Below are 25,617 nucleotides of genomic sequence, written 5' to 3'. Positions count from 1 at the left end.
CCTGCTGCACCATGGAGCCAGTCCCTCACCTTCGTTAATATCACCGCTGATGTCACAAGAAAGGCCAAGACACGTACTGAGAGGCTGTCAAGCTCCTGGTGGCAGGTAAAAGTTTTCCAAAATCCCAATTTCCACTTGAAAGCTCCATTTTTACATTGACAACAAATGCTGTCATTTGCTTTTTCTAAAGTGACAGGCTTTTCCTTTGTTCATTTTTGAGAAAATATGTGCCAAATACCCAAGTCTGAGTAACCATAGTTTGTCAGTTATTCTTTCAAGTGAAAATGGTGTTCTTTGAAAAAAGGTTTATTTGACTCCTGACTCAAGTAATCACAGAAGTGTTTTTTTTAAAGACAACCATCATAATTCAGTATGCTGCAGAAATACTTTATATTTTCTTCCCCTTTCATGGCGCAAAAAAATAAACATATGTGTTCTTTAAGGTTGAATTTAACAAAATTAATATTGGCTGTTCATTGGGGATTTCTTACATGAGCTGGATTTTTTTTCTTACTGGGAGTCTACAGCAGTGAATAAAAATAGGCCTACCCTGTGGCTTGATGCTACTGCCTTATTTCTGCTAAGACACTAGCAGTTTTGCTCCCATGGCTTTTGCACTATCGGTTCAAATGTCAAAACAGTGAAAAAAGGCAAATGACACTTTGCTGTTACTTTTAAAATTGTATACACCTTGTACACCCCCAAAGGGTCCCAAGGACCTCAGCTGTTTAAAATCCTTACTTTGAGAACAAAGAGCTACCCTAGAAGAAAGCAGTTGGTTACCAACCATATCAGTAGTCTAAAGGAGAAAAGAGGATCTAACTAAGCTCTACTAGCAAAAAGCATGAATTTGGCAATGAGAACTGGATTAAGCTTTGACTTTCCTATGTTCTAGCAGGCTCCTCTGCCCCAGCCCCTTTATAATCTCCAAGTTTTTTGTTGTGTAATAAAGATAATCATAGCAATGACAGCATATACTTCATAGAGGTAAGGTGACATTTAAATGGGAAAAACAAAATCTAAAGAGTAAGTGCAGTGCCTGGAAAAAAGGAGACCATTAATAAGTTAAGGAGAGAAACCATGGCCAGGAGAGGATATTCAAAGCACAAATATAGGAGAGAAAAAATCAATGAGCATTTGTGATTGACTTGATATAAAGGATGAAGAGTTATGGGGTTAAGCTCACTCTCAGTTTTCTGGCTCAACCCATGCATTTACGTTATCCCAATAGAGAAAGAAAAGCTTTGTGATGCATAATATTAATTTCTGTGTAGGACCTATTTAGTTGGAGCTGCCTGTGGGACATCTGGGTATGTAATTAATAGTGGGTCTGAGACTCAAGAAAACTGTCTGGGCTGGGGAAATGATTAAAGAATCACTCATTGAAGCAGAAGCTAATAATGGGCATGGTGTTTCCTGGGGCTGGGGAAGGGGCAGACAGAAAAATGAAAAGGTCTAACTCTCAGTTGACTACCCGTTTTTAAGGACAGGGAACATAGAGGATACTAGCCATTGAAGTCAGAAAAATTATCTTAACACCCAAAGAGGAATTTCCAAGAAGCTAAGTGAAGGCATAAATTGGACTTGATGATGGGGTTAAGCTCACTCTCAGTTTTCTGGCTCAACCCATGCATTTATGTTAACCCAACAGAGAAAGAGAAAAGGTTTGTGATGCATAATATTAATTTCTTAGTTAATTACCTCTCTGATTTTAAAATAAATGAGAAATAGGCCCAAAGAAAGCTAAGTATTATCCACTGAAATGTTTATCAACAAACACACATTGTTACTTTGAGGTGAAGTGTTTTTCACACACTCTATTTTTCACTAACTTTTCCTAATATCCTTGACATATTTGTCCTGAATCTTACTGATGTGTGATTTGATTTTAAGCATCTAAGCTGTATACAAATTACAGAAAAATAGATTTGTACAGTTCAATCCAGTTTTCCAGGCTCTCATATCATACTAACACAAGCTTATGAAAATAAAAGTGAAGGCAACCAATACGATGGGTACAAAAATATTTGTGAATGCATTAGAGTCTGAGAAAAATGGCATAGTAAACATTTGGCATATGTTGTGGCATTACCAAGGCAAAATATTTTTTTTTCATTAATCATATATGGGTCTTCTACCTTGTTTAATTTTCCAGAATAGTAGTCTGGGGAATTGTATTGGTCCATAATCTGTTAGTATCAGTAGCTTCTCTATCTCACACTCTGTAGGGATTTTTATGATTATGTTGCAGACAAAATCGATTAGTTCTGGTCTGTTCCCATGGAAACAAAATTAAGGTTGTAAATTTGTCATCTTCAAGGATGGAAAGTTGCTCTATGTCATAAAACTTGAGATACTAGAAAAAAATAATCCACAATGTATTTTCTTGTCTTTGATGAGAGAGTAAGTTGCTGGGAAAGATCAATCCCATTACCAAAGAAAGGATCTGTATTTTCTGGCTATCAACAGAAGAAACTATTATTAAGAAGCAAATAACCTAGAAAACAATATGAACAAATTATCTATCCTCCTGTTCAGGAAAACTACTTTTTTGGAAATGGAATTTTCATTTAAGGCTAATGGTGGTCTGGTATTTACTATGTATTTATAGGAAGCATATGTGACCAATAACAAATTTTATTAGAGGCAAACAGAGCATTTGGCACATTATGATTACCCTTTGCACACACCAAGGCAAAACTAAATATTATTTTTTATATTCCAAGAGCATTTTAAAATAATACTTTATTGTTGTTCTTCCTGATCAGGTAATTTAGTGGATTAAATAAAAATAATAGATAGGGACTAGCAGCTGACATAACGGTTATGTCACTGGACTCCCACATTGTCAACCGTTGTTCCAGTCCCAGACCCGGTGGTTTGAAACTCATTTTGGGTGCATGAGCATGTGTGCAAAAATTCTGAGAAGAGGACAGAGAAGAAGGGATTGTGGTGTGGTTATCCCCCTGGAGGTGATTTCTTGTTTTCTATTTCCCTGTCTGTGTCTCTCAGGTAAGCTCAAACGCCATATAGCAAAAAGCTCTCTTAAAAATGATAATAGATAAACTTCTGATAAATGATTACTATTTCTCAGACACTGACATGTCATCTATGCATACTTTCTCATTTAGTTGACACTACAATCTTTTGAGGTTGGTACTAGTTTGTAGTTGTTGTTAAGTTTTGCCAGAAGGTATATGGTCTCACCAGAGAGAGAGAAAGTGAGAAAGTACTCCCCATGGGAATTGTCATGCCCAATCACTTCTCCATTTCTCCTTTGGGATTTTGGGCATTGATGAACATGTGCCCAGCACGTTTCTCAAGCAACTGAGTCCAGGACTCAACTACATAGTCAGCCGAATGGGATCCAGCCATCCGTGCTATTCCTTTCTTATTATTTAAACGTGTAATTGCCAATGCAGTGACATTATTTTATTAATTTGCTAACTATTTAACAAGAAGATCTATTTCTGCCTTTCTTTACTTGGATTTAAGGTCATATCTCTGGGGGTGGAATAACTGAGTTAAGGAAGCAGGAGCTTATCTCTGTCTTAAGAACAATTAACTTGGAAATAAAAATTAGCTTTATGGAGTTGAGGTTTTCTGTGACTTTTACCTCATCAGGTAGCTATAAGCTTGAAAATATAACTACTAATTAGTAAGAATTAAGCCAGCATTGTAATAGAAAATAAAATAGCATCCTAGGTTTCACTAACTCTTGAAATTTTCTACTATGTTTGCAAATTGAAGAGAATTCTGTGTTTGACCCCTCACCATCCATTCTGCTCCAGACACCTTCTCCAAGCCCCTTTCAAATCATTGCTTAAGGAATAGACATGTGAATGATTCTGGCCAATGAAGGGTAAGGGCTGAAGTATATCTCTTCGGTATCTATTATGGTTTATGCACTACTATAAAGAGGTAAACGAGGAAACACAGTATTCTCTGTCTTAGGAATTTTTGCATTGAGATCTGATATATGGCACTACTTAGCCAACTTACGAACAGAAGGGATGCCATTCTGAGACCTAAGTGACACACTGAAGGTAGTAGATCACAGAGACAAATCTACCCTTGGGCCCTTGATGGACTGCTCAGTTCTTGGACACAAACAACCTCTCCACTGCTTGTTATGCTCAATCAACTTCCTTCTTCAGGAAGACGACTTTAGACAGTTATTGTAGTTAGTTATAGCTAATACACTTAAACAAATAAGTACTTTTTGGGTGGTTCAAAATTGGCCAATTCAGAAGCCAGCTCACAACCAAATACTAACCATATATTTGGATGTCCTTTACCCTATACAAACAGGTGAGCTATGGATCTAATTACCAAATAAATGCAATAAAATGCAAAGTAAATACAATAGTGGACACTTACTAATACACAGGATGAATATCTCTCTTAAAAGAAAAAGAAATAAAAAACTGGGTTAATCCTTTCTTCTTACATCAGTAGCCTTTGGCATCATTCCATTCCCTGAGATCATAGCTGCAATGTCTTCATTTATATATTTGCCTCTTTAGAGGAACAAACTGGTGAGGAGAGAAGAAATCACTCTCTGCCTTCTTTATGTCCTAATACAGCTATCTTTATTAGCAACTAAAGATTGTAGTTTACTTTTCACACACATATAAATTTATACCCTATAGTGGTTTAGATACCTTAGATAGTCACAGCGCCTTTTTCCAGAAAAGTTCCAGGCTCCTTCTGGGAATTATCTCATTTGTTCATAAAATATCCCTAGAAGAGATTCTGTGTTTTTTCCCCAGAAATCTACTCTGCTGCAGTCCTTGACAGGCATCTCATCCCTGATGAACTCTGATGTGGTGTGGCTTCAACTTTCTTGCTCCATGATCTATACAGAAAAAAGCACAGATAAGTTAGCTCAACGCCCTTGGCATTTTGAATGCAGTGGGTTCTTTAGCTCTGGATCCAGAATTGGTACTTTGTTTACTTATAGCCCCATATTGAGAATGGAGGGTGGGGCAAAGCAGGCTATTGGACCTTTGTGAGAGGAGTGCCCTGGCATTCTGTAGAAGGAGCAAGACCCTGGAGTGGAGATAAGAGAGCTTCCTTCTTTGACAGCTTTGGTTCATTTATACTTTCTGAAAGCATGCTGGCACTCTTTGGCATCTTTCTTTTCTTCATTTTCTACTTCCTTGCCTTTTCTCCCCTCTTTTCTTCTTCCCTATTGCTTTGCTTCTTCAGATTCTTCAAAGACCAAAAAAGTAGACTGATGGAGCATGTATTCTACATGATTGTGGTGGGGGTTGTGATGGTTCTAGCTTCTTTTCCTTTCTACCTAAAGTCCAGTTCATTGTCTCACTAAGATGAGTCAAATAAACCTGACAATGGGTTCTAAGAGTCAATTTTAGACAAGCCAAGGTGAGAAGCCAGCATACCAAACCAAGGCATAGTACTAACCTAAGTATTGTAATCTGGCTTCATAATCAGCTATTATTACTAATGACTCAGTACAGTCATACTAATAGTGACTATTTCAAAGAACAATACATGGAATTCTAAAATTGGCAATTTATATTTTAAACAATATTTACTTTGATTCATTTACACAATACCTGTAAGTCAAAGTGATCATGGATTCTTACCAATAAGTCTCCCATTACCATTCACTATGACAAAAACCATTAAGTCTCAATTCTTAAATTTTATGCAGTCTATTAAAATCTTTGCCTTCATATGAACTCTGTCCTCAGTCACCAATATTTTCTCTATTCTGTCACCAGAGTAGTCTTTCCCACGTGCATATGCTACCCTTATTGCCATCTGTCATTGACTCTCAGTGACTTTGAGACACTTAGGCAAAATGTGTAAATGTCTTCCTGATAAGGCTTCTGCCTCTCCTCTCTCACCTCTCATATGTGTCAATACACATGGACTATTTCATTCATTTGCTGTGTGACATTGAACACATTACTTAACCAATCAGATTTTTACCTTCCTGTTAATAGGCATTGTACTTAATGAAGTAAAGTTGCTAGAATTAAATGAGATTTTATATGCATGTATGTATACATAAATGTGTATTCAAAAGCACATTCATGTAAAATTACTACATGTATGTATATACATATTATATATAGATACATATGTAAAGTTACTCACATAATAGCTGGTATAAAAATAAGTTTACATAAAAGCTGGAAGTTATAATAGTTTTAATAGTATTACTAATAGTATTGTAGTTATCATTAGTCTGTAAAATGACAATAATGCTAATAATAATATCTATCAGATAGACCCATACATCAGAGATTGAGCATTAGATTATTAAATAAATTAGTAGTTCTTCAATAAATGTTAGTCTTCTCTACCTCACAGCCACAAATATAATGCATATTATTTCCCTTGTCTTCACAGCACAAAAGTAACTAGTTCTTAAATACTTTGGCCTTCAGCCTGATATATAATAAACATGATATTAAATAACCAATTTAAGATATTTCTAGGGACCAGCAGTTAACGTAATGGCTATGTCGCTGGACTCTCATGTGGTCGGCTGCGGTTCGAGTCCTGGACCCGGTGGCTCCAACTCACACTACGCGCATGTGCATGCATGCCTAAGATCTTGAGAGGAGAATGGAGAAGGGATTGTGTTGTGGCCATTCTCCCTGTGTGGTCATTTCTCACTTTCTGTCTCTCAGACTCTCTCTGTCTTTCTGGCAAGCGCATGCGCCCTATAGCAAAAAACCTCTCAAAAAAAAAAAAAAAGATATTTCTAAAGCACTTTAAGTCTTTTTTCTAGGGAAGTGGAGAGGGATGAGGAATAGAAGGCTGACGATTGCATAGGGAATAAGAAATTGAGGGCAAGAGAACGAGTTTGAGGAAGCATCCTAGAAGTTTCTGAATTGCTAGAATTCTCTTCTCCCTATTCTTGTGAAAATTACCGACTTATGGATTGGGTAAAATATACCTTAAGGCCTAGGCTTCAAATGGGAGAGAATTTTTTCAATGCCAAGTACCCACGGGAGCCTCAAACTCCAAGCTGTATTAAATCTTAATAAGATTTCTATCTCATTCATCTTTTAAAATAGGCCATGGCTTGCAGATTAGCCATTATATAAAATTGGACTCTGTAAAGCACTTCTGAACTTTAATGAGGATAAGAGTCACTTGAGCTACTTGATAAGATGCAGATTTTTGGATTTAATCTCTAGAGATTCTGAAAAAGGTCTAGGGATCTGCATTTATAACAAGCTGCCCAAGTGAATTTAGTACAAGTGATACCTAGACTACAATTTGAAAAAAGATGGAGGAAACCAGTAATTATTAGGACTATAAAATAAATGCTTTATTCAGTGAAGACTGGAATTTAACTTTAAAGCCCCCAGTAGCTAAGAAGAATGGAAGAGGACTGGATCACATGAATTTTATTCTTTTTAAGAATAAATCATTTCTAAATGTGTATAAAAGACAAACTTTCTCTAAGAAGTAAATCTAACCTTGAATGGGATATATCATAAGGGACACTAGGTCACATGCTCAAAAGATAACCTTAAATTTCATTTTACAAAGAACCATACAAAGTGTAATCAAGTCAGTCTTCTGATGGCTAAAACTGGTTTTACTCAGTGAATTCTATTTATAAGCTGATGAGATTAGATGGTTCAGAAACTTGGTTTTCAGATGATTGAATATATATACTGGACCTGAAATTCTTCCTCAACCTCAGCCATTATGATTAGCGTACCTTTAAAATTATCTTAACTGAATTTGAGCACTTTAGAAATTTAGGAGAAATTCTTCAGTCCACAGCTGAGGAAGCAGTAGCTTAAAGACCACGATGGAAGTTGTAATCTGAAAAGAGTAGGTGTCACCAGATGACACATTTTGAATTACGTTTTCTTTTTCTTGACCCATTTCTATTTTCACTACTAATGTTGGTAATAATAACCAAAAGTTGAATTTTCTAGAGGAAAATTTAATTGTTTATATAAGGGGGTCTTCAAAAATGCACATGAAAAAAACTATGCATAATAAACTTCAAAATATTTTGCAACAAAATAAATTCACACTTTCCATGAACTCTTTGAAGTTTCCTCTCATATTCCTGTTTGTGTTATTTTCCTTCTGACAGTTTATTTATCCTTTAAGATCTTCTAGTCAGTCCCCAGTATTTTAATATATGTTTTTCTACAATTCTTTTTAGCATCTTTTTGGATTTTTTCTTTTTCCTTTAATTATGTAAGCTTTTTTTTTTCTCTTTTGATCCATCTTACCTTTATGCTCACATGATTTACCCACTGCTAAATCTTCCAGATCCAAAACTATTTCTGTCATGCATTAGGCTGTAAAATGGCTACTCAGCTCCTTGTGCAAAGACTAAGCAGATGTAAAGCTGCTCACTAAGGAGTTCACAGGTGTTGCCAGCAAGTCACTCAAAGTGTTTCCTAGGAAGAGGGGATGCCCTCTCTCTGCAAGGAAACCATGGTTGGCTATCCAACTGTGTAACAGGATAGTATTTTTTTGAGACTTGAGGTCTTTATTTCTTATCAAGCCAATTTTAAATGGCTAACCCATAAAAATATCATGAAATAAATTACTGGAATGTTGTCTTGCAATCAGAACACACCTCTTCTCAGGGTGCTTCAGACTCTTGTACCAAATTTGACTACCTTCATTCATGGTGGTCCACACTAACTTAAAATCTGAGATTTCTTTTTGTGTTGTATAAAATTCATTTCTGTATTTACTCAAAAAATGCTGATCCAAGGAAGTTTGGAGCTAAACGTACATTTCCAAGAGACTAATTCAACTGGGCTTGACCGTAGTATAGTAGTTAAGAGAAATCAGATCCTACATGGCCTACTAATTGGAATCCTGCTCTGGCGGCTTGAGAAACAAGCTGAGTGCATATGTGTGCTTGCCCAAAGTTCTTACAGAAAAGAAATGGAAGAGAAGCAACTGGGCATGGCCATATCCCATTGGGGGGTGCTTTCTTCTGTTCCCTCTCTTTCTCTAATAAGCACACCTAGCTTCTGGTAGTTATTTAAAAAAAATAAGAGTAACATCATTAATTCATTCTTTAGCAGGTATATCATACAGATTTTCTTCATTTTCCTTGTGTTAAACTTCTTGTACAAGGATTAAAAACAATAATAATGTGCCACTTTATTGCATCACTCTATTCAAGATGTGGGCCATTATAAATAAAATAAAAATCATATTTCTTTAAGTGTGTGATTTAAAAAAGTAATTCTTCAGTTTTTATGCATAAATAATTTTAAGGATTTTATTTAATTTTATAATGAAAACAAATATTAAATATTGAGTTCAGAAGCACTGATATAGTACTGTATCTTAAAATTGAAATAGATTTGTGGGGTGAGTCATCTAATTTCACCAATCTAAGTAGTGGCAGTGGTGGTTAAAATTTATCATCAGAATCACCTGGGAAGACTCTCATCAAAATACAGCTTACTGGAGCTCAGTACAGAGTTTCTCAGTAAATATGGTGGGGCCCAGTTTTTCTTCTCTAAAAATTACACTACAAGTGTGGGTGTTGTTGGCTGAAGAACTATACTTTAATAATGGCTAGCTCATAAATTCTGAATTTTATGTTTTTTTTTTTGAAGTCAGAAACATATATTCATATGAAGTATATGGTTTTTTTTTTTGAAGTCAGAAACATATATTCCAGTCCTAAGGCTCATTTTTTATTTCTCAGTGAAGATCATAGCTTCTTCAGCCTCAGTTATTCATTCATTTAATGTCCTGTGGTACAATTTCTATAAATCTGGAAACTTCATATTTCTCAGTGATGATCATAGCTTCTTCAGCCTCGTTTATTCATTCACTTAATGTCCAGTGGTACAATTTCTATAAATCTGGAAACTTCAAATGATTTATGGCAGTACTGTACAGAAGCCTGCAATAGTTTTGTTTCTTTGCTTCCAATGTGACTCTCATATATCCCATTTTCACCCCAGCAGTAAGAATTATCTTGGGAAAACACATATTATGTCATTTTTCTGTTCTGAAGCCCCAAGAGCTATAAAGAAATAAAGCCAAAATCCTTATAGTTGCCAACGAGACTTTATGATCTGCCTTCTGTTTATCTAGTTTAATTTACCTTCTTTTGTTCTCCTCCTGAACCAAATTGGCTTTGGATGTCCTCTGGGTCTGGAGGAACACATGGGCTACTCCCTCTGTCTTTCTCTCTCTCTCTCCCAGACACTCATCTTCTAGTAAGCTGAATAACTAACTTCTTCGACTTTACATCTTGGTCAAAAATTCACTGTCTTAAAGAGACCTATTCATGCTTCCTTCAATCCCGCACCTTGGTAAATTATTTCTAAACTGCTTACTGCCTTATTATTATTTTGCTATTACTATTATTATTACAACTTGTTTATAATGTTAATTATTCATTTTCTGTCTCTCCTGGGGATAGTACATAAACTGCACTTGAATATTTGCCTTTTGTGGGTCTATTTTGTTCACCAATGAATTTCATATGCCTCAAACAGTACATAGTATATAATAGGTGCTCAACAAATATTTTTGAATCAATTATTTAATTTTGGTTCCTCAAAAAATTAATAATTTTTATTTATATTTTTGGAAATTCATCCCATTGTTTTAAAAGTCATGTATTCTATTAATAAGGCTAGGGGGACCAGCAGTTAGCATAATGGCTATGTCGTTGGACTCCCACGTAGTCAACCACGGTTCGCGTCCCGGACCTGGTGCCTTAAACTCACGCCAGGTGCGAGTGTGTGCGTGCCGAAGATCCCGAGAGGAGAATGGAGGAGAAGGGATTGTGGCGTGGCTATCCTCCCTGGGGGGGTGATTTCTCGCTTTCTGTCTCTCTGTCTCTCTTTGTCTGTCTGGCGAGCGCACGCGCCCTATAGCAAAAACCTCTCAAAAAAAAAAAAAATAAATAAGGCTAGGTCTTTCTTTCTTCCTTTCTTTCTTTCTTCCTTTCTTTCTTTCTTTCTTCCTTCCTTCCTTCCTTCCTTCCTTCCTTCCTTTCTTTCTTTCTTTCTTTCTTTCTTTCTTTCTTTCTTTCTTTCTTTCTTTCTTTCTTTCTCTTTCTTTCTCTTTCTTTCTTTTTCTTTTTTCACTTTGCTATCAGATGTGTGTACTTGCCAGAGAGAGATGGAGAGACAGAGAAAGAGAGAGAAGTGAGAAAGCACACTCCTGGGTAATGAACATGCCCCATTCTCCTCTCAGGATTTTAGGTATGCACACACACTGGATCCACGCTGCTGTGTCTAGGACCTAAACTGCATAGTCTGCGGTGTGGGATCCAGCTGCTTTAACCACAGTGCCACCTGGCTGGGCCCCATATGGCCTATTTATGGCAATACATTTTATAATAGCAATGTTAGAAAAAACTAAAATGTCCACTAATATGGGAGAGGTTAGGTAAATAAGACAATTTCGTTTTGCTTTATATAGCCACTAGGATACTAAAACATAAAAAAGACTTAATGTAGGGGAAAAGAAAAGTTAAATTCTCAATAGGTAACATGTGATCTAATTGTGTGGTTCTACTTAATATAGATCAAAATACATACATTAAAATTCTGTTTATCTGGTACCAGCAGATGGTGTAATGGTTATGTTGCTGGACTCCCACATGGCCAACTACAGTTTGAATCCCAGAGCTGGCAGCTTGAAACTCACACTGAGTGTGTGTACATGTGTGCCTAAAATCCTGAGAGGAGAACAGAAGAGACGGGATTGTGGTGTGGCCATCTCCCCTGGAAGTGATTTCTCAATTCCTGTTTCTCTGTCTCACTGGTGAGCACATGCACCATATAGAAAAAAAAATCTCACTTTAAAACAAAAACAAAAACAAACAAACAAAACCTGTTTATCTCGAATGTAATTGTATACCTATGCTAAATTTTCTAGACTATCTTTTTTATTTTTTTTAAGGTTTTTGCCATAGGGCATGTGTGTTCACCAGAGAGAGGGGGAGAGAAAAAATGTGAAATAACCCACTGGAGGTGCATTGGCAGGCCACAACTCCTTCTCCTCCATTCTCCTCCTGAGATTTTGGGCACACAGGCACATGTGTACCACCCCAAAACACTGATTAAACATTTATTATGTGCCAGGTACTGATTGGTTTATTTAATATTCACAGATATTCACCATATGAGATAAGTACAGTTGTTCTCATCTTGCAGATAAGAACACTAACATTCAGAGAGAATATTGCCACTGAATACAGTAACTTTTTTCTTTGGAAAAACTTTTTAAAGTCTGTCTAAAAATATTTTACCTATCTGCTTCTCTAGTAAAGTTTCATCTTACATACCTTTCATGTATCCTAGTCTCTAGTAATAATGATCTATTTGTCATTCGGCAAGATTTCCCAGTTTCTGATGTTTGGCATTCAAAAACATTTCTTTTGCCTGGGAACCAGCAGTTGGCATAATGGCTATGTCGCTAGACTCCCATGTAGTTGACCGCGGTTTGCGTCCTGGACCTGGTTGCTTAAAACTCACGCTGGGCGTGTGTGCGTGCATGCCCAAGATCCCGAGAGGAGAATGGAGGAGAAGGGATTGCAGTGTGACCATCCCCCCTGGGGGGTGATTTCTCACTTTCTGTCTCTATGTCTCTCTCTGTCTGTCTGGCAAGCACACGTGCCCTATAGCAAAAATCTCTCCAAAAAAAACCCAAAAAACAAAAAAAAACACATTTCTTTTGCCTGAAATATTATTCATTACTGGCCATTGACTCTGAAGATCCTACCTGCACTCTCAAAAAACAAAAAAACCACATTTCTTTTGCCTGAAATATTATTCACTACTGGTCATTGACTCTGAAGATCCTACCTGCACTCTCAGCACATCATGCCCCATTCTGAGTCAGAAGTGATTTTACTTTCCTCTGAACTCTTATGAAACACACACATAATCTTTTTTTTTTTCTTTTTGGAGAGATCTTCGCTATATGGCGCGTGCGCTCGCCAGACAGACAGAGAGAGACATAGAGACAGAAAGCGAGAAATCACCCCCCAGGGGAGATGGTCACACCACAATCCCTTCTCCTCCATTCTCCTCTCGGGATCTTGGACACACACGCACATGCGCCCGGCGTGAGTTTTAAGCCACCGGGTCCAGGACGCGAACCGCGGTCGACTACGTGGGAGTCCAGCGACATAGCCATTACGCTAACTGCTGGTTCCCAACACACATATAATCTTTAAAATTCCCATAATAATGATAATATTCTGTTTTCCTTGTTACCGAGGATGTGTCTTATACTTCTACATTTACTATTAAATTCCTCGAGGATAAGGACTTATTGGCTACCTACTACAGTAAGCAGGAAATTATAGGATATCTCTTAAATACAATGACCTAAAACAAGTTCTTCCAGTCTCCAGTCCAATGTGGTAACCACTGAACACACATAGGAGCTGAGCCTTTGAAATAAGGCTAGGTATTAAATTTTGAAATGATAATATTTTGGCAGATTGGCTTAAAGAAAATACTAAATGAATTTCATCCTTTTCGATTTTGATGTAAGTATTTAGAAAATTCTAAAGTACATATTTTGTCTTGTCATGTTTTTTTATATATACCTTTCCTCTTCTCCATTACCCTGTTTCAAATGATCAAATGCATGAATTCCCTGTTCAAATATGTTTAAAGTGTATGCATGTGCGTTTGTTTGTGTGTACAGGGGTTCTCTCTCTGAATCTAAAACACATTTTCTATTTAGTTGGTTTGATGCTTTTGTCCTTAAGTCCTTAAGGATTTGGGGCCAATAGTCACTCCATTGAAAAGGTTACGTTGTCCATAAGCAAATACTGTGTGTGTTTATGTGTGTGTATGCAGGAGAGTAGAACCTACATCTAAATTTGAAAATAGAATTATAGGAAGTTTTCTCATTTAAAAGTAAGTTGGCAATATGGTAAATTGAATGCAACCAGCGCTCTTCAACCAATAGCGAATCCTTGATCCCTGTTCTTGCCTTAGCATCAGTGTTAAGAGAGAGCACTATGAGTCGCCCTCAGTCATATTTCTCTTGCTGCTTGCTGGTACTGTGTGCTTTAGGCCGTCTCCTTCCAGGCAAACACAGACTGTTTACAGACTGTAATCAAAATGACAGCATACTGTTTTCACAACTGAATGTTGAGAGTCGATTGCCTTTTTCACTTGGCAACCTGAGGGAAATTCAGAACTGGAGTCTTGATGTGCAACCTGCATTACTTCAAGATGGCGGTGTTGAATATTCCACAGTTATCTGAACTCCTCTGAGATTGCAAATACAGAGGATGGAGGTTTACCTAAGCTTGGAGCAGAGAGGCTTGAATCACTGCCTTTAGACCAAGGCATTTTGGGACCAATGCAAGTGGCAAAATCTTCCACTGAAGCACTGGATGATTTAGGTGGGTTCAAGGCTCAGCTGTCATATGATTCTTCATCTGCCCAAATGAGTCACATAAGGAGGCCTCTCTGCTATGGACCTCACAAATGTATGGTTATAATGCTTCTGTCATATCACCCTGAGATGGTGCCACAGAAGATAGAGCAACGAAACAGAAAAACACCCCCTTTGTTCCCACTTTAAAAAGAAGATCTAATGAAAAGGAAGTAAGAAAGAGAACAAGAGAGACATACAGATAACATTTAGGGAACCTGTATACTAGACTTGTCTTTGCTTTCACATGCTGTGTTATACTGAACACATAAGACCTTGAGTGTTTAGTGTCCACATCTATAAAAAAGAAGAGAGAGAAGAGAAATGAACTGCTTCATTTGTGGTGCCTATTTTATTTATGAAACTGTAGTTTAGTGTCTGGATTTTGGGACCCTGTTCACCCTTCCTGAGAAGATGGTCTGAGGGTTGAACAGTTCCATGTATTCTAAACAAGGCTCATTGAATCCTGTACTAATCATGTTACTGAGGTGGATGTGCTATATACCTACTAGAGGAGATCTTCATTTTCTGAAGACTAGTGAATTATGTGCTTGCAAAATTTCTCCGAAGCTCAAATTTAAACTTATTTTTTGTTCATTTGTTTGTTTATTTATTTATTTATATTTTTTGAAGAGAGAGAGATATTACCCACAACAGGTTTTTGATGCCATGATCCACTCCCAGCCTCAGCTAGCCCCCAGATCATGGACACACATATCCTTCCTAACTCTAGATATGTGTGGTATGCATGTTTTCTTTATAACATTGTGATATCAAAAAACTCATCTGAGAAGTTCCAAACAAATTGAACTTAAAAAGATTTATAAAACTAGGGACCAGCAGTTAGCATAATGGCTATGTCGCTGAACTCTCATGTAGTCGACCATGGTTTGAGTCCCAGACCCTGTGGCTTGAACTCACACCAGGTGTGCGTGAGTGTATGCCCAGGATCCCGAGAGGAGAATGGAGGAGAAGGGATTGCGGTGTAGCCATCTCCCCAGGGGGTGATTTCTCGCTTTCTGTTTCTCTTGTCTCTCTGGCAAAACCTCTTAACAAAAAACATATAGAAAACTTAGTCTGGTGTTCAATGAAATATGACTAGTCCCTTGATTAATTTTTCTTAAAAGAGAGCCTTTTGAAATAAAGAAAAGGGTGAATAAATGTCTTTCCTTGAATCTGAATTCAGGACCTAGGGAGAGTCTGTGTTTTTCCTTCAGCTACTGAACACATCATTGGCACCAAAATAGAGCCAAGGACTGCGTGCACTGGCCTGATTTAGGTGTGGATGATGCACTTACTGCAGTGGGAAACACAGAGTGAAAGGTCTCTTCACTGTAACAGCAGGAGGGATGCCAGTCAGTGCTCAGTTCTTTTGAGACTAAAGGAGAGCCAGAATGCTTCAGGTAAGAGAAAACTACAGGTGATGCAAAATTTTGTTTGAGACAGAGGAGGCAGCAACCAAAATGGTAACAAGAGCCAAAAAGACTGCCATTGCCTGGCTGTCTTCAGTCTTTCAAGGACAGAGGATCCAGTAAGTAAAATACTGGCTAGACAGGGCAGCAATCCTGAGGAGAAACCTATGAAGAGCTGAAGGGAGAAATGTCAGGAAGGATTGATGTCCTGTCATCTGCTAGGTGTGCTGCCTGAACTGTTGCTTAAGGACATGGATGATTCAGGATCCTGATAAAATTGCCTGTGCAAAAATTAGACATTAATTCCCTCATTCTTCAAGTGCTCCCCCTTTTAAAAATTAATTGACCTTAGGATTGAGAGCAATTTTAGGTTTACAGAAAAAATGGTTGGAAAGTTTAGAGTTTCCAAATCAAGTGCCTTGTTCTGTCTTAAATATTTAGTCTTAAAAGTATTTATTCATAAAAAAATGCACAGAATAAATGGAAAATACGTTGTTACATGTGAAACCTCCCAAATTGAGCTTTCCTGAGGGAAAGGAAGTGTTGAAACCGATTTGTATTGTGTCCTAATTAAAACTGGTCTCATATAGTATTGTCTGAAACTGGGCACCATGATCATGAACTTAGTGGGATATTTAAAAGAAGTGTGTCTTAGAGTGACTCAAGATAATGTTAAGGTACCGGGAAAAAGAGTATATTGTAAAAATGCATCAGAGAGAGCTTACTGCTGTTTCGGTGGTGTAGCTTAGATCTTCTGTGTTAATTTGCATAGAGACCTGCAGCATGATTTGGTTATGCTCTGCCACTTTTCATTTATTCTTCAACGTTAGCCACTCTTTTCCAAAATGTACTCTCTACTTTTGAATAAGAAGTTGGAATAATTTTCTCAATTGCATTGCTAGTTCTTTTAGTTGTCGCCATGTTGATAAAGAGGAGTTGTTACGTTAGCCACAAATTACTCCTTATAATGGTACCAGAGTGATTTAAGTTGACCTTCCGTCAAAAATACATCCCTTTCCTGGCTCAGGCTTTTATTCTTAATAATATCTTAATAATTGAAACTTATATTTTCATTAAAAACTGCACAAATAATTTGTGTATAAAGGTAGGGTATATTTTAAAAAAATAAATAATCAATTCCTGTGTGAGAACTCAGGTACTGTGTTATAGACATTTATCCTAAGTCTGGCCTCAAACATGACACTGTATTCACTGAGTTCCGTATAGAAGCACCAGCCACCAGCTTCAAAATATGGACAGCTTCATCGTGAGATTGAACAAATCCTTTCTATCTGGGGATGACTTTACTGATCAGGTTGACAGAATGTCAGAGGAGGTGACAAAAGCATCACGTTAAATGATAATTGTGTAGAAAAAGATTTTAGGATAATCTGCTCTGAAGGACATAGAGAATTTTTTTTTTCATTAATAGCTTCCAATCTCCTTCCTGCTATGGAAAAGATTGTGGGATGCCAACATAAAAAAGGAACTGGGGTGTTAACCCAGGAAATATCTCCTTAAAAGAGCTGAAAAAGCTGACTCACTTCAGGGATATAATTCCTTTTGAGAAATACAATTGATTATTAATTCCATTAGCTATTAGGTTAATTCACATTTTTACCCCAGAAATACCACTTTATGAAAATACATTTAAAAGACAACAATTTGGGCTTTAAAAAATTGGTTGGTTTATAAAACCAGCCTTTCCTCTAAATGTGCCAAATTGAGTTTCAAAAATTTGAAAATCAGTGTTTTCTTTCTCATAGGATGACCTGAACATTCAGAGTGTCTTTTCATAGACCTGTTCTAACTTGAGTAAGACTTACTTCTCAAGGCAGCAGTGTACATGATTTGGAATAAAAAGGAAGGCAGATCTCGAGTTGTACAAAGTATGGATGCTCACAGAGAAGTGTGCACCATTGTTTGTATGATTAACTTGCAAAATGTACCGTAATGCTGGCAACTTTAAAATAGTTAAGGGTAAGAAAGTCAGTATTTGAAGTATATCATTTCTTTAACACATGGAATGAATGCCAACTTGTTTGACCAAGGATGACGTGGGCATGTGTACTTTTTGTTATTTTCTTAAGTAATTGCGTAGCATCTTTATTTAGTGCAGCCCACTCCATTAGTATTTTGAAATTAATTGGAAGATATTTATAAGCTCTCTTTCAGTTCTCTAAGCAACTTTCTGTTAGTTTCTCTTGTTTTTCTCTGCCTTGCTCTCTTCAGTTGATTCCTAAACCCGGCTGCATATTTAAACAATACTCGTACAGCTTTTAAGAAAATATTGATATCGAGACGCAGCTCCAGATACCTGATTGAAACGGTCCAGGGTGGAGCCAGGCATCACTTTTTATGCCTCCCAAGGACTCTAAGGTGATTCTACAGCTGCAGGCCACTCTGCAAATAAGCTCATCCCATTCTACGATACTTTCTGTATTCTCTCAGTATGTTTGCATGCCTTCAACTAGTTTTTACGTTTTATGTTTTTCCTTTCTCCTTTCATTTTTATTAGTGAAAGCTTTTTTTTCTTTAATTATCATTTTTTCTTTTTATTTCTCATTTTCCTTTTACTGGTCAACAGGTTCTCATTCTAGGCACATGTATATAATTTTGTGTTCTTATAATTCTTTCTTGGTAGTATCCAATACTACCCAGATTCTATATCAATGAAAGTTAACATATTCTAATTATGAATTATAGCTTTCTATGATCTTCCCATGTTAATTTAAGAGTAAACATTGTTTTTTCATATAGATACATGAAGATGAATAGCAGAACCTAATGCAATTCTTGAAAACTAATATTAAGAAAGGTTTTACTTTACCTGTAATTATTGTTGGCTATTAAAAGATACGAAATTTTAGAACTTTGAGATCATATAGGAAGGAATAAAGGACATGTAAATATTCTGTCAATAACATTTTTCCATTTCACAGTTAAAGGGTATAGTGTGTCCTAAATTTTAAGATTTAAAGACAAATTCCTACGGTTTTATGTTCTCTCTCATATGTGGCAATTGAAAACACATGGCCTCATAAAGATAGAAGATGAAGATAGACAGCAAGAGCGTTGGGGGAACTGGGTGACGGTAGTGCTGGGGGGAGTAGAAGGAGCAGGAGTAGAGGGATGTTGATTAATGGAAGTGAAATTGCAGATAAATTGGAGGAACAATATCAAGTGTTGTAAGATACACTGGGGAAAATACAGATGGCAACACCTCGTGTATATCTTAAAGGGGAGGATGTTGATGTTCCCAGTACAGGAAATGATAAACGGATCAGATGAGGGTATGTTACTTATCCTGAATGAATCATTGTATTCTTGTACTGTAAAACCATATTGTATCCCTAAAATCATTACTATTATTATATGTAAATAAAAAACACTAGGAGAAAAAAGTCAGGAGTGAGCTGGAGAAACGGTGGGTAGTAGGTTGAGCCTAGAGTAGCAGATAAGTCTGAGTACCAGTGTGGGCTGTGCCTCTAAATATAGTCAAGAGAGTTCCTCTTCTTGAGATTTATTTTCCCTCATAGACATAAATATTAGTTGGAGTAGCAAAAAGGAAAAAAACAAATTGGCATTTCTTTGGCCAAATCTTGCCTGTAGTTATATTTTATTGGCTCAATCCTGCATTGTAAATAATTTCAAATAGATGAAAACATCTAACAAGAGGGAGATTTCTATTATAAGTTTGGATTTTTCAGCTTCTTCTGAAAAATCATTTGATTCAGTAGTTTCCAAGAAGGAGATTTTTCTTTTTAATAAGGGCACGTGTGAGCATCCTAGTTTTCAATCCCAACTTTAAGGGCTTTCTTTATTTCTCCTACCTACTTTGCCCATGTAGAAATTTGCATTTATTTCCTCTAGAATTTACACATTCATCAAGGTTATTTCCAATTATTATAAGTACCATGAAAATAAAATGGTCGGAGTCCTTTGGAACATCTTTAGTTAGGTAGGACAGAACTAACTTATAAACAACCAAAACAAGTCACAAGCAGAAACAGCAAAGAGACACAGGAAGTAACAGGTGACGGGTTCTCAAATAAAAAGCCCATGAAATGTGGCCTATGAAATCTTAGGCAAGAACCTGTTGAATTCTAGTACAGACAGATGCACAATGTCACGTCTTAACAATAAGCACTGAGATTTAGTGAAGTATTCCATTTCAAACTCTTGGGAAAGGAAAGAGACAAAATGTTCTGTACAAACCAAGTAAGAATAAATATATTCTGAATATCAGGAGATTAAAATTCCCAAAAGGGAACTTCTTGGCAGAAAATGGCCAAAGTTATTTAAAGAGTGACTTCCTATCCTTGAATTCACCCATTGAATAAAACAATATTAAACCACTCTTTAATAATTTAAAGACCATCATTTCTCTCATTCTGTTTCCGCACGGAGTTTAATCACATGAAGGGCTCCCTATATGCAGTCTCGAGAAGGAAGAAAGCCTAATTTATTATTACAGAAATAACTCCAGACTTTTAAAAGGTTTCTTTGAACTAAAACATCCCCTGAAATTTCCCTTATACAAGTCTCCCTCAGTGTATAAGCACTGTATTTCAATATTATAAACCTGTTGGTAAGTTTTATATATATATATATATATATAATATATATGAGTGTGTGTGCCTATCCTTGAATTCACCCATTGAATAAAACAATATTAAACCACTCTTTAATAATTTAAAGACCATCATTTCTCTCATTCTGTTTCCGCACGGAGTTTAATCACATGAAGGGCTCCCTATATGCAGTCTCGAGAAGGAAGAAAGCCTAATTTATTATTACAGAAATAACTCCAGACTTTTAAAAGGTTTCTTTGAACTAAAACATCCCCTGAAATTTCCCTTATACAAGTCTCCCTCAGTGTATAAGCACTGTATTTCAATATTATAAACCTGTTGGTAAGTTTTATATATATATATATATATATATCATATATATGAGTGTGTGTGTGTGTGTGTGTATATATATATATATGAGTAAAACATCTTTAAAACTCTTTCTGTAATGGCCTATAATACTTCAAATCCTGAGTGGAAATAAGCAGAATATAAAAAAAAAAGTCACATTAAAACTTGTGATATATCCAGTTGAGTAGCTATTCACAGAAGTTTAAAAGAATTATTTTACTGTGGACCTGGATTCAAATTTCAGATTCCAAAGAGCTGGTACCTGTCAGACAGTTCATAGAACAAAATATATCTTTGCTTGGTAAGAGAAAAATTTTATTTATTGTTGTACTATTAAGTAAGTGAAAAATAACACTATGCTACTTTGAAATTGGTGTCTACCTTTGCTACATCACATTAACATCGAACCAAGAAATGTGTTAACTTCACCCCATAGTCAAAATTTTGTCAGGCAAAGCTTAACTAAGAATGCTGCTTTCTAATCAAAGCGAAGTATGGTTGACTTACTTTATTACTGCATTCTGTAGCTACCTTAACTACAATTTATCTCAAGAAGTAGTCATTCACATGTCAGGTTCTTGGTTGATTTGCCACCAAAGTTGTTTATGGGGTAAAATTGAAGTGGAATCAGAGATAATTTAGAACTAAATGCAATCAAAAGTTAAAAATAGAACCTAAAAGTACATAATGATCTATTAACATCTTAAATTATGTTTCAGGGGTAGATAATTAATTCTCATAGTTTTAGAAAACTAGTAAAATAGTATTAAGGCAGAAATAAATAACATATCTTAAGATAACAAATGACATATTAATTCCCATCTTACAGTTTCTATTCATGAATAAGGACAAGAAGAAAATACTCACAGGCACCCCTATTTTTTAAAAAAACATCACTGTCCTGTCACATGTGTACTCTTTGGAATGAAAAAAAAAAAAACTGTCTTTAATTGCTCATACTTAGGGATACTTTCAAAAATGAGGACTCACAAGAGCTGGAGTAAGTTAGAGGCAACAAATTCTAGGCTCGGTATTTGTCTAATTGAGAAATCTTACTCTCATGTTTTTAAGCCTCTCAAGCTCTCAGCCATCTCAGCTCTGTCTACTCATGAGTCCATTAAGTTATCTTGGCTGCCATGAAGCTGAAGCTGACAGCACAGTTACTTGAGTCAGTTTAAAGAGGCCCATGGTGGTTAAAGGCAAGAATTGGGAGGCCTGGGGAGCTAAAAGGTCATCCCAGCTCTAGTTCCCTAAGATCCCAGTAGCACACAGCTGTCAGGAACACAAAGCGGCATTGAGAGAAAACCTTTGGAGAGAAGCAGAGATTTTGCAGCATGTCGACAATTTCATAAGGCACAGTTTGTCTTTTCACCTTTTATTGAACCATTAATAGGATTTAGATAGTAGTGAGTTTGTGAGTTGATCAAATAGCCAAGATGTTCCTGAGATTTAGGCTCAGTAATCTGGTAGTCATAGTAGAAACTGACCCTGAAATGTGGGTTTTGTTAAACATAGATTGCCTCTCACAGAGACCTTTTGTCTAAAAGGTATATCCTGTTAAGGCAAAGTAAAATAAAGCCCTTGACTCTATTTTGTTGAGAAGAAGAAAGTCTTGGGATGAGCAGGTGGCATAGTGGTTAAGGTGCTGGACGCTCCCACATGGGTGACCAAGGTTCAACTCCCGGACCTGGTGGCTTGCTTTCTCATTTCCTCTCTCTCTTTCTCGTCAAAGTAAAGTAAGTGAATAAATAAATAAAATAAAATTTTTTTTTAAATAAAAGAAAGTCTTTGAAGTGGAGACCAGGATAACATATCACTAGGCAGAAAGAGCCATCTTCTGGAAGTAGAGTTCCATAAGCTCTCCAGGAGATGCCCAATATGTTGACACTATAGGTGACACTCTTGTTGTTTCAGCAAGAGCATTTTTCCAGGATGAGAAAATTATTTACATTTCAGCTGCAGAATTTCTTGTCAGTTTCATTCTATCCTTCCTGCTATGGTGGAAGATACTATCATTAATAGCACCAAAATAATAACCATACCTGCTCCTCTCGGTGGAGGGGGGAAGGAACCATATAACCACATTCTAGGATCCATACCGAGCTCTGAACAGGTATTATTTTATGTATATAATCCTGTAATACAGGTATTACTGTTCCTATTTTACAGATGTTGTGATACAAGCTTAACAAGTTTAAATTTGTGAATAGTGGAAAGTGAAATTCAATTTGTCAAGCTCTTACTCTTAACCACTTCTCCACTGCTTCCTACTTGTTTCCACCATAGAAGGAACTGGCCAAGACCCTTTACGAGAACCTTATTCCTCTATTTCTCTAGCCTCATGTTTAGTGGACCATTTATTGTAGCATACAATCCAGTGAAACTAAGTTAAAGGCTTATCACATTACAGTTAAGCTAAGAAATCAACGGGAGACGATCTAGTTAAATTAGAATTATAGATTTTTTTAAAGTGAAAAGTGTTCTTTTGTTTTTACTTCTAATTGCCATAGTTTACAGGCAAGGAAAATGTACTTCAGTGATACCTGGCATCGCTTCTGGGCTACAAAGCTCATTAGTAGTAGAACTTAAACCAGATCTGAAGACTTCCACCTTGGAATTCGATCTACTTATCTCTATTACATGAATAAATTAGTTTTTATTGTAGAACTTAGAGATGAAATCAACACTCAGTTATTGAATGAATAAGATAGTCAAAGTTGTTTGATAAATCATTTAATTAAATTGAATTTCTAAAACTTTCCCAAAAGCACATTATGTGAAGTGAGGAACTCTATGTGCATTTGCTTTTCACATGTTGAACTACTTGTCTAGAAGTCTAGATGTCCAGATGTCTAGATGGATGACTGAGAGATCATGGCAACTATGCAAAAATAAATTTAAAAAGCAAACATTTGGGGTCAAAATAGCAGCATTTATTCATACATGTAAACCAGCTCAATAAAGTCCAGCCCTGGTGTTCCACAGAATGAAGTTACTCATATTCAGTCACCTGTAGAGAAGTATGGCATGTACAATATACTCAAGGCAATTAAAATCCATTTCTTAGAAATGAATTTCCAAATAAATAGCTTTCTTTATATCTTATGGTAGGAGATTTTCAAGAATGTACAAGACCCAGGGCTTTTCTCAGAGGCAACCATTATTTTGAAATGTTTTTAAGAGGCATAATTTAATGTAAAAATATTAAGTGTAATGTGACCGTTTTAATCATGTCAGTAGAAATGACAGTTCAGAGGCCTCAAGTTCTAGTTTTGAAGCCCTTTAAGTCAGTATGAACTGAAAGCCTGGTTGACATCACAGTTCTTTATTTCATAAAAAGCACCTGCTATTTAGAGTAAATGTCCCCAGGTAAATTCGATAACCCTTTCTTATATCTTAATCTCTCCACTCATAAACTACATTATACTTCCTGTTGTATATTTTAAAAATTATCATTTGTAAGACTTGTCTTTCAATAATATCAATAGATTTTCTGTAATAATTTCTTATTTTTAAGTATGTTATTTCTAAGTAAATGAAACCCTTACTGTTATGCTATAAAATATTTTCAATAACTATAGGAAATTTCTATCAAAGATAAAGCAAATTATTTTGGCTCTAGTGGCTCTTCTTGGTAAATAACAATAATAGTAATAATAATAATATTACATCTATCTCCAGGAAATTATCAAGTATAGGGGATCATTTATCAAGAGCATATAGTCTCATTAAATTGATAAACTAAAGGGTAAATATTTAATATAAAATGAATATATTAAAAGGCAAAAACAGGAAATTATAAAGCATATAGGGATCATTTTATTATTAGAAGTTTAAATCTCTTTTTAATGGTTAGTATTGGTAATCTTCCTCTTACAAAGAAAAAATTTACAAAAAATTACAATGTGTTTCAAGCAGCCAAACACCTCTATATTAATATCACTGCCTATATGCATGGCCTCTCCAAGCTTGTTAAATAAAAGACTAAAGCCCAAGAATAATAGTCCCAATTTCACCACATGCATTAATGTTTAAAAAATACTGGGCTCACTGGACATTCAGATACAGAATACACAGCCATGAAATCAATTAGATTAGCTTTAAGTTTAATTTAAAATTTCCCCTGAAAACAATGAATTATCAGCCTCTGTATGTTTCAGAAACACAAGATTATTGATGCCTCGTCTGTACCATAAGTCACCATTTCTGGTCAGAGGCTCTATTTCCTTTGAAACATAAAGGCATAGTAAGTAGTTCACACATCAAATGATGCCCTTGGTTCCTATAATTTACATTTAGACATCTGGCTTAAAATAGCAGCATGAAGATAATTTCAAAAGGAGCAAAATGACCAGGCGGCTAGATTCTATGGTGCAGATAATGAACCGTCTTGCCAGCTTACCTGATAAAGCAGAGCCTACGGATCACAGCATAACAAAGCCCAGCATCCAAGATGGTTAGAGAATATGCCTTCCTCTGCAGTTGCTGAGATTTTGGCCACAGAGGTCCACAAATGAATTACAAATGTTTTCTTGCCTGCTCTGTGGACAAGAAAACAAAGAGACCTTTCCAGAATCCTCTCTGCTTATGCCTCCGCTTCCTGTTCTGAGATTCACTCTATGGTACCCAACATATATCAGAAAACAGCTCTGAGAAGAAAAAAATAAAAAATAAAAAAAAGTCGACAGCACTCGACGTGGTACCGCCATCTACTGGCAGACATACAAAAATTCAGTAAAAGAAAAAACGCTGGTAATTACCTATCACAGGAAAAGTGAACCTGTGTGGAAACATTGTAATCATGAAAAACCACCCTAAGATGACGACAGCCAGATGATGTAAAATGAAATTTCTCAAGACACTCAGAGAAT

The 25,617-nt window shown here is 36.2% G+C and overlaps 1 protein-coding gene across 1 annotated transcript in view; it reads right to left on the bottom strand.

The window, feature by feature from the left end:
• The window catches only part of LOC102467834 (sodium channel protein type 3 subunit alpha), a 130,849-nt gene extending 105,522 nt beyond the window's left edge, over window positions 1-25,327 (bottom strand). Inside the window, exons 1-2 of the mRNA XM_006160252.3 lie at window positions 25,149-25,327; window positions 4,665-4,858 (exon numbers count right to left, since the gene is read on the bottom strand). The gene's annotated coding sequence lies outside the window, so the exon portion shown is untranslated. The remainder of the gene's footprint in view (window positions 1-4,664; window positions 4,859-25,148) is intronic.
• Window positions 25,328-25,617: the final 290 nt, after the last annotated feature.

This window comes from Tupaia chinensis, unplaced genomic scaffold (genome assembly GCF_000334495.1).
Source record: "Tupaia chinensis unplaced genomic scaffold, TupChi_1.0 Scaffold000674_1, whole genome shotgun sequence".
NCBI classification, from domain to species: Eukaryota; Metazoa; Chordata; class Mammalia; order Scandentia; family Tupaiidae; genus Tupaia; species Tupaia belangeri.
Note: the sequence above shows the minus strand (reverse complement) of the source record. Positions and strands in the feature narration are given on the sequence as shown.